The sequence below is a fragment of the Acinonyx jubatus genome, chromosome A2 (genome assembly GCF_027475565.1).
Source record: "Acinonyx jubatus isolate Ajub_Pintada_27869175 chromosome A2, VMU_Ajub_asm_v1.0, whole genome shotgun sequence".
NCBI lineage: Eukaryota > Metazoa > Chordata > Mammalia > Carnivora > Felidae > Acinonyx > Acinonyx jubatus.
In genome coordinates this window covers 98849152-98864285 of record NC_069383.1, presented here as the reverse complement: position 1 = coordinate 98864285, position 15134 = coordinate 98849152, and the positions used below count along the sequence as shown (strand labels likewise).

The following is a 15134-nucleotide window of genomic DNA, read 5'->3' as shown; positions in this document are numbered from 1 at the left end:
CACTCGGTTGAGAGAAGGTGTGCTTGTAGAGAAGTGTGAAATTAGAGAGCATTAAAAACACATGACCAATACCCTTAAGCATTTCTTTCCTGGACTAGATAAAACAGAAGCAAACGTGTCAATATCATATAGCTGCTTTCTGCACAGTCTGTAATGAAGTTTTCGTACTCCTTCCTCCCCTACCTATTCCAGGGTCCCCCCGGTACTCAGTGAAACCAAACACGGATCAAAGTTCTAAGTTGCGAGACCTGCCATGAGTTACCGGAGAAATGACAAAAATCGCAAAACTGAGGTCACCTCAGAAAAGGTCTCTCCAGGATTGCTCATCCTAGAGTCCAGAAAATGAGGGTCACGTTTGTGTCATGGGCACTTCCTGGGACTCTGGTGTGCTGAGCCCATTACGCAGGCCATCTCATGTAACTCTGACTCCCACAGCAGCCATTAGAGACTGTTACTACTGTCATTACCATTTTTTTATGAAACTAAAGTTTAGAGAAGTTAAGTACAATTGATCTGGTCATAGAACTGGTAACTAGTAACTACCAAGGTCAAAAGGACACTTGTCTATCTGCCTCCAGAGTAAACACTCTAAATTTTTACACCAAAATGAAGAACATGATGAGCGATGAAATTACTTATCAGTGTAAGCCATATCAGAAGCCAGCACTATAATAGTTTTTATTACAAAGGATGTGGTTTATTGGCTGCAATGTAATAAACAGAATGTAATAAACTCTAAGTCCATCATCTGCTACAATGCTCATTAATTACTGTATTGGTTATGCATAAATATCTTCAATGAAACAAATGAGAAACTCAGGAAAGCCAATTCTCCACAATATTTTCCTGAAAATGGAAACAGAAATAACTCTTAACTTATTCCAAAAGGGAAACAGTGCCCTGATACCAAAACAATGCAGAGATATTACAACAAAAGTATAGATCAATATTTCTTATGAACATAGCTTTAAAATTGCTCAAAAAATATTAGCAAATTGAAACTAACAACACATAAAAAGAATTATACAGCACAGCCAAGTTGGATTTTTCCAGATATTCAAATCTGGTTCAAAATTTGAATATCAATTAATGTAATTCATCATATCAACAGACTAGAGAAAACCCATATGACCATATCAATAGATGGAGAAAAAATATTTGACAGACGTTAACAGCCATTAATGATGAAAACTCTCAGTAAAGTAGGAATGGACGGGACCTTCTTCAATTTGATAAAGAATATCTATACAAAAACTACATCTAAAATCATACTTAATGCAGAGAAACTACATGCTTTTCGTACAAGTTCGGGAACCGCTCTGTGAAAGAAATTGCTAAGAGAATTAAAAGAACCCACGGACAGGGAGAAAATATTTCCAAGACACACATCTAAAAGATTTTTATCCAAAATAATCAAAAAACATTTACAGGTCAACATTAGGGAAACAAAGCAAACATGAAAAAGTGGGCAAAAGATATTAACATGTTCCAGGGGTGCCTAGGTGTCTCAGTCCGTTGAGTGTCCGACTTCAGCTCAGGTCTATGATCTGGTGTTCATGGGTTCAAACCCTACGCTGACAGCTCGGAGCCTGGAGCCTGCTTCAGATTCTGTGTCTCCCTCTCTCGCTGCCCCTCCCCTGCTCCCGCTTTGTTTCTGTCCCTCAAAAAATAAAATAAAACGTTAAAAAAATTTTTAAAAAGATTTAACATATTCCTTACCAAATATATGTGGATGGAAAATAAGCGTATGGAAAAATGTTCAGCATCATCTGTCATTAGGATATTACAAACTAAACTAAAATATCACTACATGCCTATCGGAATGGCTAGAAGCCAAAATACTGACAACACCAAATTCCAGCAAGGAATGTGGAGCAGGAGAACTCTGATTCACTGCTGACAGAAATATGAAACGGTACAGATATTTTAGAAAGCACTTTGGCAGTTTCTTACAATTCTAAATTTAGTCTTATCATATCACCCCACACATCATTCCTAGGTATCTAGCCAAATGAATTAAAAATATACGTTTATATATTTTATATGTTTGTATATTATGTATAAACATGCCTATTAATATTTATAGCTGCTATATTCGCCGTTGCCAAAAAAGTGGAAGCAGCTAAAATTCCCTTTGATGGGTAAATGAATAAACAAACTGGGTTGTATTCATACAATGGAATATTATTCAGTGATAAAAAGAAATGAGCTCTCATGCCATGACAAAACATGGAAGGACCTTAAATGTGAATTGCTATGGGAAAGCAGCTAGTGTGAAAGGGTTGCATATGGTATGATTCTAATTATATGACATTCTAGAAAAGACTAACTGTGAAGACAGTAAAAAGCTATTGGCAGGAGGGACAGTAGGAAGGATGAAGAGATGAAACCTTGGGGATTTTTAGGGCAGGGAAACTGTTCTATATGATACTGTAATGGTAGATACATGACATTATGCATTTCTAGACACCCACAGTGTAACACAAAGAATGAAACTTAATGAAATGGATTTTAGTTAAAAAATGATGCATAGAGGGGCGCCTGGGTGGCTCAGTCGGTTAAGCATCTGGGCTGAGGTCATGATCTCACAGTCCGTGAGTTCAAGCCTCACATCAGGCTCTGCGCTGACAACTCAGAGCCTGGAGCCTGCTTCGGATTCTGTGACTTCCTCTCTCTCTGCCCCTCTCCCATGGTCTCTCTCTCTCTCTCTCAAAAGTAAAACAAACATTAAAAAATTTAAAAAAATAATGTATAGAAATACGTGAAGGGTATTAAGAGTACACTTTCCATGATGACCACTGACTAATGTACAGAATTGTTGAATCACTATATTATACACCTGAAATTAATATAACACTGTATATTAATTATACTGGAATTTAAGGATAATAAAAATAAATTAATTAAAAGAAAAAAGAATAATGTATAAACATCAGTTCATCAGTTATAATAAATTAACCACACTAATGTGAGATATTAAGAATAGGGGAACTTTGTGGAGGTGAGAAGGGTCATACAGGAACTTCATGCTCAATTTTTCTACAAAATTAACACTGCTGCAAAAATTAAAAAAAATACTAAAAATGAAGAACTCATATTATGACATGATTAGTTAGTTAATTTTCTGAAAGCCATGTAGCAAGTTGGGGGAACACTACAATGCTATGCTCCCACCTGCTCCGTTAACCAAGGGCTAATAGCTAAGCATGAGCTTACTCAGGTTAAAGAGCTCCACGTTCCTCCATATTCTTGCTGCTTACTCTGACCAGTTCTTGGGGCCCATTCTTCTCTGGTTTTTTAGGGCAAAGCATCGCATGGTACTTCAATAATCCATGTTCATATATCGGAAGACTAGATCCCTGCTTAGTACAAGCACATAACATCAATTCTTTCAATTCCAGAATCCTCTATTGCTTTCACTAATTTTCCTACTGTACTAGAACTACTTCTCAAGGATATACAGTTGTGAGAGGACTCAGCCACTTGTCAGTATAATCTATTTGCTTGTTCCAATTTCCATGTATTGCTGGATCTTATATGCTTGTTTCTATGCTTGGGTCCACTGTCTGGAATCCCAAAGTATCCTGAAAATGTATAATTACCCTGAAAAAAATAGATTTATATTTATTTACATATAAATAAAATATATTTATATACAGTATATATAAATTTATATATAGTATATGTAAAGTATCCTGAAAATGTATGAGTATCCTGAAAAAAATATATACATAATATAATATATACAATAGAATAATATATAATATATAAAAATAGATTTATATTTATATTTATTTACTTATAAATTTAATATATATTTATATGTAAATAAATAAATATATTTATATTTATTTACATATAAATATATGTAAATATTTATGTATATAATATATATTTATATGTAAATATATTTATATATATGATTTATATATAATTTTCATGTATAATATATTTATATATAAATTCAATATATATTTATTTCTACATAAATATTTATATTTTTAAAAAATTAATAATAAATATTAAATAAGTTTATTTATATATAAATATATATAAATATATAAATATATATTTAACTTATATATAAACTATATAATTTATATTTAATTTATATATATTACATGTATATATACATATATAATATTATACATATATATGTATAATATATATAATATTATACATAATATATATATAATACATAAAGATTAGGAGCTGGTATAAGCTGGGGACAGCAGAAGGACTCCAGGACACCCAGTGCAGGTCCCACTGGGGATGTCAACATGGAGGATGCAACAAGTCCCACAAACCCTGCCCCTGCCAACAGTGCCCTCTGTCCTCTCTGACATCTTGGCCTTCTAGTTTGCAACTGGTCTGGCCTGTTGGTTCCCTGAGCTCAAAAAGTAAGAAGGGTTCCAAGCGAATTGCCTAACACATGATCATTTTATTCATTTCCCTAGTTATTGAGTTCCTCATAGCGTCTGGGGTTCTAGAGGGGTCGCCTCTTGCAACAGCCATCCTAACACCTAGTGTTAGAGCTTCTAGGTCCATCCTTCCCTTACCTCTGTGCACCAGGCTGCCTGCCATTTGCACAGTGCTATTTATCTGGGTCTGGATCTGGGCTCCAAAGTGGGCTATACTGTTTATAAATATTTGGGTCCTCATTATAAGCCAGTTGCTTTTTATAATTCAGCCCTGCTCCCTTGCATGACCTCTGAACTGGCTTCTCTTGGGGATTGGGGCCTTGGGGCTGGATTTGTCCATAGATGAGCATGAGCCTCAGTGCCAGCTGCCACTTGGGAAAGAGCTGGAAGCAGGAGTCAAGTCCCCAAGTTCCTCAGATCCCACACACCCTGCTCATTGGCTACATGGTTCTGGTCCCAGGATCCCAGGAGATAGCTCTTCCTGGGAATTCTCAATCCATGGAAGTCAGTGGACACTGGTGGAGGAAGCTTGGGCCTGGGCTGGGAATGCAGCATCCTCTCCCGACCCACAGGTCCAGAGCTCGCCCTGGGCTCGAGGGGCCTTCTCAGCACTGTTGGCTTGCTGAAAGGAGATAAGGACACTATGGACCCCGTAGTGCTGCTTTCCCCGAAAATTGTGTGGCTTTTATAACTTTCTAAATAAAAGTACAGAGAATAAAACTAGAGTTCGATTTTTGGTATGTGTTCAATTTTTTATTTTAATAAAAGTAGGCTATGCACAACGCATGCAGTGCTCGCGTCTGAACTGATACAAGAGGCAATTGCCAATGGCTACAGTGATTTGAGGTTCAGTCTTTACATTCAGCAAGGTTTTTTTTAATTTATTTTTTAATGTTTATTTATTTTTGAGAGAGAAAGAGACAGAGTGTGAGTGGGGGAGGGGCAGAGAGAGAAGGAGACACAGAAACTGAAGCAGGCTCCAGGCTCCGAGCTGTCAGCACAGAGTCCGATGCAGGGCTCAAACCCACTAACTGCCAAATCATTACCTGAACAGATGTTGGTCGTTCAACAAACTGAGCCACACTACCCAGGCTCCCATACATTCAGCAAGTTTAAATCCATTATGTGTTTTTTGACACCTTATTTGCGAACAGAAAATACTACTTGCTGATAAATTGTTAAGATTCACTCAATTTAATTAATATTTGAGAGGCACTAAAACTCCCATCTCTCTCTTTCTATACACACACACACACACACACACACACACGTGCACACAAACACACATACACACACATGAAGATAGAAAATGATAGGTATTAGATGAGAGGCTGATAGAAACAGATTATTGCTATGTTGCCACTCTTGATATGGTTTTCCTATTTTTATAGACTTAGCATATTGTTAGTTTCAGGTAGCTCCAAGTAGTAGAAAAAAAATTGGGGTGGAGAAGGTAAGAGCAAATAGAACTTCCCCTCCACTCCCCAGAACACCTCCAAAGGTCATGCAATGTACAAGTGACACAACATGGACATTCACAGGGAAACTTAATAGTTGAATCATGTGTGTTGAATTATGATATTGGGGAAACTTAGAGGACACACAGTTGGATAAGAGAAGATTTTAGGATGTTAAGGACCTGTGACACCATGTTGGAAACACTTACACTGAAGATTAGAGAAGAGGAACGTGGCACTCTTTGAAACACAAGGTTTCACTGGGGAAAGAGAACTTGGAATGATCCCTAAATATGATAAAGAAGTAAGTTTTAACAATGTGGACTACCAAAATGTCAGAACTTTGATGTAAATCCAATAGACAATTGAAGTTTTAATTTAGAAAAACAGCTGTTTATAAAAAGTAAATCTTTATCAGATTTGCACAATAATGACTGAATATTGTCAACTGTCCATAACATCAGTCCATAAATTAGGAGGACGCTGGAAAATGTTCAAACGGAATTTGTTGTGGAAAACAGTGTTTGAATTTAGGGAAAAGGAAATTATCAGATGGTGAGGATTTGGACTTCCCCTTGTGTTTTTGTTTTCACTCCTAATCTTTACTGATATTTTCAGAGAATAAAATTATAAAAGTTGAAATTCAAATACATAACCAAAAACAAAAATTTTAAAGGAAGATATTTAATATGCATTGATTCATTATTACTTTTCAATTACTTTTGTGTCATACAAATTCCAAGGTACAACAAGTATATGAAAATTGAGTAGATGAATAAAATCCATCCATAGTGTTAGCATGAGAAAACTCACATAGGATGTAATAATATGTGATGATAATTTTACTGAACAAATCTGAACGTTGAGAAATATTAACATCTGCAGTTATATTGACGGGTGTATCCTGGAGGTGATATTATATTCTCTGACTGCTGTTCACATGGTTTCATAAACACATATATCCCTGAAAACTTGGAAATAAAAAAAAATAAGATTTCCTTCTGATAATTGAATGACAGAACATGCAAATAATTGAATCATAAATATTTACATTTAGCTTACGAAGACAGAGTAGTTTACAGGCCAGAGCAAAACCAGTGTATAATCTAACTGACAAGGTAGAGGAGTAATATGCCAGTTAGAGGAGAGAATATTGTCAGCTTGGAAAACAAAGAACAATTGAAATAGACGCAACTCAGAAAAACACTTCTTGGGAAGATGTTGCTCTTGAAAATCAGACACCAATATTCCCTCTCCTTCAATATCCATGTTGAGTATACCATGATATCTGATTTTGTTAATATGATGTTATACATCTTTAAACCACGTAAAAATAGTCTTTTTAGCAAGCTCAGGACTGATTGTCTCTCTGCGTTGTATTTCCAAGGAGAGAATATATTCGCCAGGTCACTATAAAAATGGTTACCTGCCAATCTTTTCAACTTTTAATTGAAAAGCTCATCGACTGACAGAGGTTTATATCGTTTTATTTAATGGAATTTCAACATCATGAATCACGGATTCACTGGAATGCAGTGAATTCACTTACTATATTTTAGAAGACCACAAGACAAGTAGCCCAGATAATATGACTCCTGGTAACTCACCTAAAACATTGTTTCTAAATTTCTACAAAACCCATTGCATATATCTGATGGATAGTTTGGATTGGCAGGCCATGGTACACAATAAAATGGAGAATTGTTCCAAAGCAATTGAATCCAAATCCATGTAACTTCACGAGGAAAAGGCATTAATCAACTGAATTGACTATAGAATATATTTCGTCAAGTTCTAATAAAATCACTACAATATCAGATGCAACATGAAACACACAGTCCATCATCCATTCAAGTTCACTAATATAAAATCCCACATAGAGCTGTAGATATGATCAATAATGCCTGCAGAGCCTGGGATGGAGAATATTAAATCTAATGTTATTCTCTAGATTACATGTCTTGATGACACACTTGGGAAATGTGTTTTATTTAATATTAATAATTCCCTCAAATATTTGCTCTTTCAGGGACATATTACTTTTGCAGTTTTATCAGACTATTCAGGGAGAAAAATATATTAAGATTAAAGATATGCTGGAAGTAATAACATTTTCATAAATCTGATTTATAAATCTCATAAAACCTGGAAATACACCCTTAGTTTTTGCCATATCATTTATAGACAGCTATGTTATTTTGAACGAAAATTGTATAGTCTCATTCATCCCTAATGTTGTTGTTGTTGTTGTTGTTGTTGTTGTTTTTAATCAACCGTTTTGAGTAGTAAAATTTTATGTTTCTAGATGGCTCCATTAGTATCTAATGTGCCTCTGAAAGTCTATTTCAAATATTAGGATTTGGCATTTTCTGAAAATAACTTGTGCCTTTTAAACGTTGAAACTTAAAACTATACATGTTTCTGTAGAACGGCACCAAATCCTAGAGGAGAAAATGGTGAGCAGTAGAGTTGAAGATTTTGTCATTGTTCAGAAATCAGTCTTGATGTTTCTTACTGCTCAAGGCCCTTTGCTGGATACGTGAGACATCCCACATAAGCGTTCTGAACCTGAGCTATCGCTTTATGTGGACCACTTGGTATGAACACAGTCCGTACCCACCAGTGTGCTGTAAATCCCATTGGCCAATGACCTCATGGAGGTGCTGATTTTGTGCTTTTCATAAACTAACCTTTATTAGGAATGATACGCTTGGGGCGCCTGGGTGGCTGAGTCGGTTGAACGTCTGGGGTCGGCTCAGGTCATGATCTCGCGGTCCGTGAGTTCGAGCCCGGCGTCGGGCTCTGTGCTGACAGCTCCGAGCCTGGAGCCTGTTTCATATTCTGTGTCTCCCTCTCTCTGACCCTCCCCCATTCATGCTCTGTCTCTCCCTGTCTCAAAAATAAATAAAACGTTAAAAAAAATTAAAACAAAAAAAAAGAATGATACGCTTGCCATGTATCGTTATAGGGCCCGGGGATGCAAAGTGACTAAGAGAGACTGATTCTCTTCTCTCAAAGAACGGAGAGTTTGGTGGCACAGATTGTCATGCCTTAACACAAAAACAAAAACAAGGACAAAAGCAGAGCTTGTCAGCAATAAAGGCAAACATACTAAGAATAAAATCAGGGCAAAATTCTATTTTCTTCCTAGACATAAACAAGCAGAAAAAATAAACATACAAAAAGGCCCCCGTGAACTGGTAAAAAGGGAATATTCTGAGACTAAAATATCATCCACGGGATCAAAAATACCATGTCCAACTTAAAACATAGAAATAAGGCAAAAAAAAAAAAAGCAGATAAACTTCTATATAAAGGAAATCTGTGAAATAAAAAGTATCCTCTCTGTAATAAATAAAATTCAAACTGTGCAAGAAGAACATAAAGTTTTGAAGATAAGTAATGAATCTCTTCCTCATGTAAGAAAGAAATTATCGGAGTAAAGAATGGATTATTAGAAAGAGTAGAAGTAGCAAGATAAATAGGAGAAACAGGTATTCTTCTCTGAAGGCTCTATATTTTCAAATTAACTCACCTAATAGCTCCACCAGTAGTGAGTAAAACCCAAACCTACGAAATTTCAAACTTACCCCAAAGAGAGGTTCCAGACGTACTCAGGCATAAATCAACAAATACGGTTTAAAATCAGAAGAGTTAAGGTTTCTTAATCTTAAGAAGAAGATTAATCTTAATCTGAAGAAGACTTTCAGATTTTTATTTTAAAACCCTAGATGATTAAATATAATGAAACATATACAGTTTGTGTAGAGCATCTTATTAGTAAATAATTCTATGTACTCTAGGAATGAGAAACGTAAGAGAAAAAAACTATATATCTAATGCTCTTAGAAAAGAAGTCGGCTCACATACCCACATATTTCTGTATCTGAACTAGCTGCCTGATGAGCCAACTGGAACTCACAACTAGAGATGTAATCAGTCAGGAAACACATCAGGTAACAGAATGGGGTTCAATCCAAGCAAATATGTAACACACTTTCGTAACAGTGTAAAAGTCACAAATAACCGAATATTCATAAACTAATATGTGACCGTAACATTGCAATATAGATTTAAAAGCTAAATTATACTTTTTAAGTGAACATCGTGGAAGAAAGGAAGGAGAAGGCAAAAGCAAATTAAAATTTTATTTTGTGCGTGTGAAGTTCACAGGTACTGTTGTCTCCTACACGCTAGTAACTAGAGAGAAATAGTTGGACGTATGACATGAAGAGCAGGTGGAATAAAGCCACAACATAGTGGATTCAAATCATAGGAAAAGAGAATGAAGGACAAGTGGAAGTTCTCGTCTAGGCGATGTCTGACAGGCCTGTAGCTTAAATGCAGAAGACACCACAGGAAAAGGATACCAGCACCGTTTTCCTCATGTGGCCATCTGTGGGCTACACCTGCCTATAAGTACATGCTGTGTGTAGATTAGTCTGCTATTTAAGAAGTCATTATAGGGGCACCTGGGTGGCTCAGTCGGTGAAGCAACCGACTTTGGCTCAGGTCATGATCTCACGGTCTGTGAGGTCAAGCCCCGCGTCGGGCTCTGTGCTGACAGCTCAGAGCCTGGAGCCTGCTTCAGATTCTGCATCTCCCCCACTCTCAGCCCCTCCCCTACTCGTGCTCTGTCTCTCTCTGTCTCTCAAAAATAAATAAATGTAAAAAAAAATTTTAAAAAAAGGAGTCATTATATACACTTGGACCATGCAAGAACATGGCAAAAAGTAATAATAAGAGGTAAAGTTCTTAGATCTGCAATATTTGCGTTCAGCATGGCATAAATAAGATGACTGAGAAAGTCAGCAGAAGTTTCTTTTTTTTTAATGTTTATTCATTTTTGAGAGAGAGAAAGAGAGGGAAAGAGAGAGAGAGAGACAGAGTGTGAGAAGGGGAAGGGCAGAGAGAGAGGGACACAGAATCCCAAGCAGGCTCAAGGCCCTGCACTGTCAGCACAGAGTCCAACATGGGACTCAAACTCACGAAATGTGAGATCATGACCTGAACCGAAGTCAGACGCTTAATTCACTGAGTCACCCAGGTGCCCCGATGCTTATTTATTTTTGAGAGAGAGACAAAGTGTAGGCAGGAGAGGGGTAGAGAGAGAGGGAGACACAGAATCTGAAGCAGGCTCCAGGCTCTGAGCTGTCAGCACAGAGCGCGACGCGGGGCTCAAACCCACGAACCATGAGATAGTGATCTGAGGCAAAGTCAGATGCTTCACCCACTGAGCCACCCAGGAACCCCAGCAGAAGCTTTCTTAAGCATGGTATGCACCTCTGGAACTTAGTGCCACCTCTGAACCATGTGTCCCCTAGCTGTCCTCTAAATTAATACCTCTGTGCCTATGATCTGATTAATCCTAAAGTTAGCAAATGGCTAAATGTTCAGTCACGAGATATGTATGTGAGTCTGACCTTCAGGGTATAATTAAGGCCTGTTCTGCATCCAACTATCCATAAATAAATAAATAAATAAATAAAGGAAGGAAGGAAGGAAGGAAGAAAAAGAAAAGAAAAAGCAAATGCAATGAAATGCAGAACGATTTAAAAGCCACACATGGATATCCTAATATATAAATTTTGCTATTAGCAGAAAGCAGAACTTCTCCTACTAAAAAGCATGGTGTTGGTTGTCGTCCACAAATAATGTAAGAGCATATAAAGGTGTCTAATATAAAATTAAGGAAGAAAACAGTCATACATAATTGAGTGAAAAAATGTATTATAAGACTTCTGAACATTCTGGTGCTGGGATTATAAAAAAATATATATTATTTTCTAATATGAAAGATTTTATGTATATACATTATATATGTGAAGATTACAGCTATATGTATGATTATATATATATATATATGTATTACATATATTATATATATAACTCTTTGTTAAAAAAATATCCTTGTCGAGACTAGTAGGCTCTAATATGGCAACGATCCCCAGTGAGATTCACTGACTTGTTCAAACTAGAATCTCCCTATGACCTTTTCTGATGAGTCCTATTCAGTCTAGACAGCCCCCAATCCATTCTAGACAACTCCAATTACATTCTGCAGGTCGTCAGATGGCTGTAGCAAACGAAAGACAATTACTATATACCCACGGATCTTCAGGTATCAATCTTGAGAAGAATGATGTTTTAGGAGACATGTCACAAGAAATATATGCAAGGTGGTATTTTTTTTCACTGTAACTTCACACAACCCTTGAAAATCTATCAGTGAAAGCAGGACAGTGCGTAAGGCTTAGTACCTTAAGATAGGAGCTCTTTTCACTAGAACTTCTCACGTTTCAAATTAAGCACTACAGACCAGCTAGAATGTACATTTTTCTCACTGCTCTGGCTTTGTCAAGTGGCCACGGCTAGAGTCTGCTCCTCCCTTCATCCAGCCCCCGGCCGGCATACAAAGGAGTATGCTCAGATTTCACAAAAACCGTGTGGATCTGTCAGGCCATTGATGTCACAGTTGTCTCCACTAACATCCCTCCACGTTAGCTGAGTGAGGAGAAATCATCAGAGCTCAATTAAGATTTTCTAGGTATTTACCTGGTGCAGGCTGGGCTGATTTTTTTGTATGGTAGCAATCTCCAGAAAAAGTTACATTCAGTTTCCCATCACTCTTTGATTTCATCTTGCTGTATAATGTTTGACTGTTCTCCTCACCAGAAGATACAGCCACACCTTTTCTCTCCCAGGCCCAGCAGCAAGAGGTAAGAAGGAGTTAAGGAAAGAGCTCACACCCAGCCAAAAGCAGTAGGTGGGGGTGGGATTTGGGTAGTGGATATCTTAATCCGACCAAAGTTTAAATAAGGTCTAATAAACGCTGTGATTTCAGACAAGTTACTGAAACATTTTGGGGTCAATTTCCTTATCAATGAAATGCAATAGAAGTATAGCAGCCTCAGTTAATGACCTGTCCATATTCCCTTGAATGACCCGAAGAGTCATCTCAGAAGTTGATGCATATGCCTCTGTGTTTCTCAAAGAACTTTCTCTGACTTGCAAAGCTGCTCAGCCTCTCTGCAGGGCAGGCTGAAAGTGGCCCAAAAGTTAATGCACCAGGAACAGATCTCAAACAATGAGAGATAGTTATTGGTAAGTGAATAACTTCACTTACTGTTGAGGCTCCTCAAGTGGCCTCTCAGTAGGGTTCAACACCAAGTGCCCATGGAGATAACGCTCCGTGCTGCATGACTGACCCACTTTCCAACCATCCTTGTTTTTCTCCTGTTTCCTGAGTGCTTCCTGGGATCACCTGTTGTATCAACTACTACAGCTAAGTTTTTTCCCAGGGCTTGCATGGGGAAGGGGGGGATCAAAACTAATATACCAGAGAGTAAACCTAGTGTTCCCGAGGACCCAATAGATGGCGCTCATATAAACTGTGCAGCACAGAGCTTGATTCAGAATAGGATTTTAACGAACACTACTTTCCTTCATCCTTACCTACAACTTTACCCACACTGTACGTTGGATACCCTTGTTTTCCTGCCAGAGTTTAAAACGAAATGAAAACAAACAAAGCAAAAACAAAAACAAATGAGTCAAGAAGATGGCGACTAAAAAGTGAGCTCCATTACTGTTAGAGTTGCTGTAATCGTGGTTTAGGTCTGTAGCCACAGATAATTCTCAAAACGGAAACCTAGAATTAGGCCCACTTACCCACCTTATTATAGAGAGCGCTGAAAATGGAAGGCCTTCAATCCAGGGCTCAAGTTTGGTGAATCCAAATGTCGACTAATGCGGGAGAACAAGAGGGGCAAGGGTATGTCTTCCCAAGTCTTCCTCAACAAAAGCTTCCTGCCTCCTGCAGTGGGAGAAAAGGATGAAAGAATGAGAGAGATGTATTAGAGTTGTCTGTATAAACATATCTAAAAGGGAGAGAGAGAGAGAAAGGGAGAGAGAGAGAGAGAAGGAGGGAGGGACTTATGAGAAGTGGGTTCCATTCATGTGATTACGTAGGCTAAGAAGTCCCACAGAGTGTTTTCGGCAAGCTCGTGGCCCAGGAAAGCTGGTGGTATAATTTAGTCTGATCCCAAAGACCTGAGGAGCAGGAAAGCTGATGTGTAAATCCCAAACTGAGGACAGAAAAGATAGGGTGAGATGCTTCAGCTCAAACAGTATGAGACAGGAATAAAAGGGGTACATTCTACCTTCCTCTGCTTTTTGTGCTATTTAGGACCTTGGATTGGAAGACAGCCACCCACACTAGGGGAGCAATCAACCAATTCAAATATAATCTTATCCAGAAATGCTCTCAGACACACCCAGAAATAATGTTTAGTCTGAGCACTCCAAGGCTTGTCAAGTTGACACATAAAATTTACCAGCACAAGGGAGAAAAGAGATTAAAATGTAACTATAAAGAATCTCAAAACCTGAAATCCAAATACCATTTTGTTCAGGTCTATTTTGCAATGCTCATGAGCAGTGTAGGGCCCAAATGAACCTCCAAGACTGTTGTATTCAAGCCTGAATATTCACTGCTTTCTATTTCCCATCCCAAATTATGTTTAGACATATTGTCTGACATTAGCAATTCAGGATTGAGATTGCACGATAATATAAAGGTACCTCAGTGAAAATGCTAACAACATAGGACTCGCCCAATTTAAATATAAACTTTCTTGTTATCAATTTTTAAAGAAAACATAAAAATTAAAAAAATAGATGTCCTTTAAGTTAGGTTGAAGTTCAAATATATAAAATGAAAAGAGAATTAAGTTCAATACAAAATGACCCGTCCGTACGGGTCATAAAGATGTTATTAAGTCCTCCTCAATTCCTTAATCTCATTCTCAGCTAAACACATCTTTATTGCTTGGGTGGAGGAAGGGTTTCCTTCACAGTTGGCCTGGCTGTTTCTCACAAGATTCGGTATATAGTTTCTCCAAAATATATCCGTTGGGAATTTTTACTTTGAAGGGGTTGTTCTGTATGGTACCAGGTTGGTCTATACGTGATCTCGTGCATTTGTCAAAATCCTTAGAACTGCATACCCCAAAGAATGAACTCTACCGTAGGCAACTTCAAACATCAACCAGAAGGGGGGAGTCCGAGAATGGAATGCGGACTGTGTCAAAGGAGCCTAACTGCATTACAAGTGTTCAGCACAATTTCACCGGCTATAGTGGGGAGAGAAGGAGCTGACCCTTTGTAACTTGGAAAAACAGTGTTTTAGCTAAACATGGTAAGCCTAAAGATGGGAAGAGCTGTGTGTAAACACCTTACTCTAGTTGGTAAATGT

The 15134-nt window shown here is 37.6% G+C and overlaps 1 long non-coding RNA gene across 4 annotated transcripts; it reads right to left on the bottom strand.

The window, feature by feature from the left end:
- Positions 1-653: 653 nt before the first annotated feature.
- LOC113595583 (uncharacterized) lies at positions 654-14140 on the bottom strand. Of its 4 annotated transcripts, XR_008296935.1 has the most exons (5): positions 13554-14140; positions 8569-8767; positions 6692-6849; positions 6088-6165; positions 654-3603 (listed from the first exon to the last, which is right to left on the bottom strand). It is a non-coding gene; the product is annotated as an uncharacterized LOC113595583 (long non-coding RNA). The 4 variants fall into 4 exon arrangements; XR_008296936.1 differs by lacking the exon at positions 6088-6165; XR_008296933.1 differs by lacking the exons at positions 6088-6165; positions 6692-6849 and having other exon boundaries at positions 654-846; positions 3217-3603; positions 13554-14121.
- Between the last annotated feature and the right edge of the window lie 994 nt (positions 14141-15134).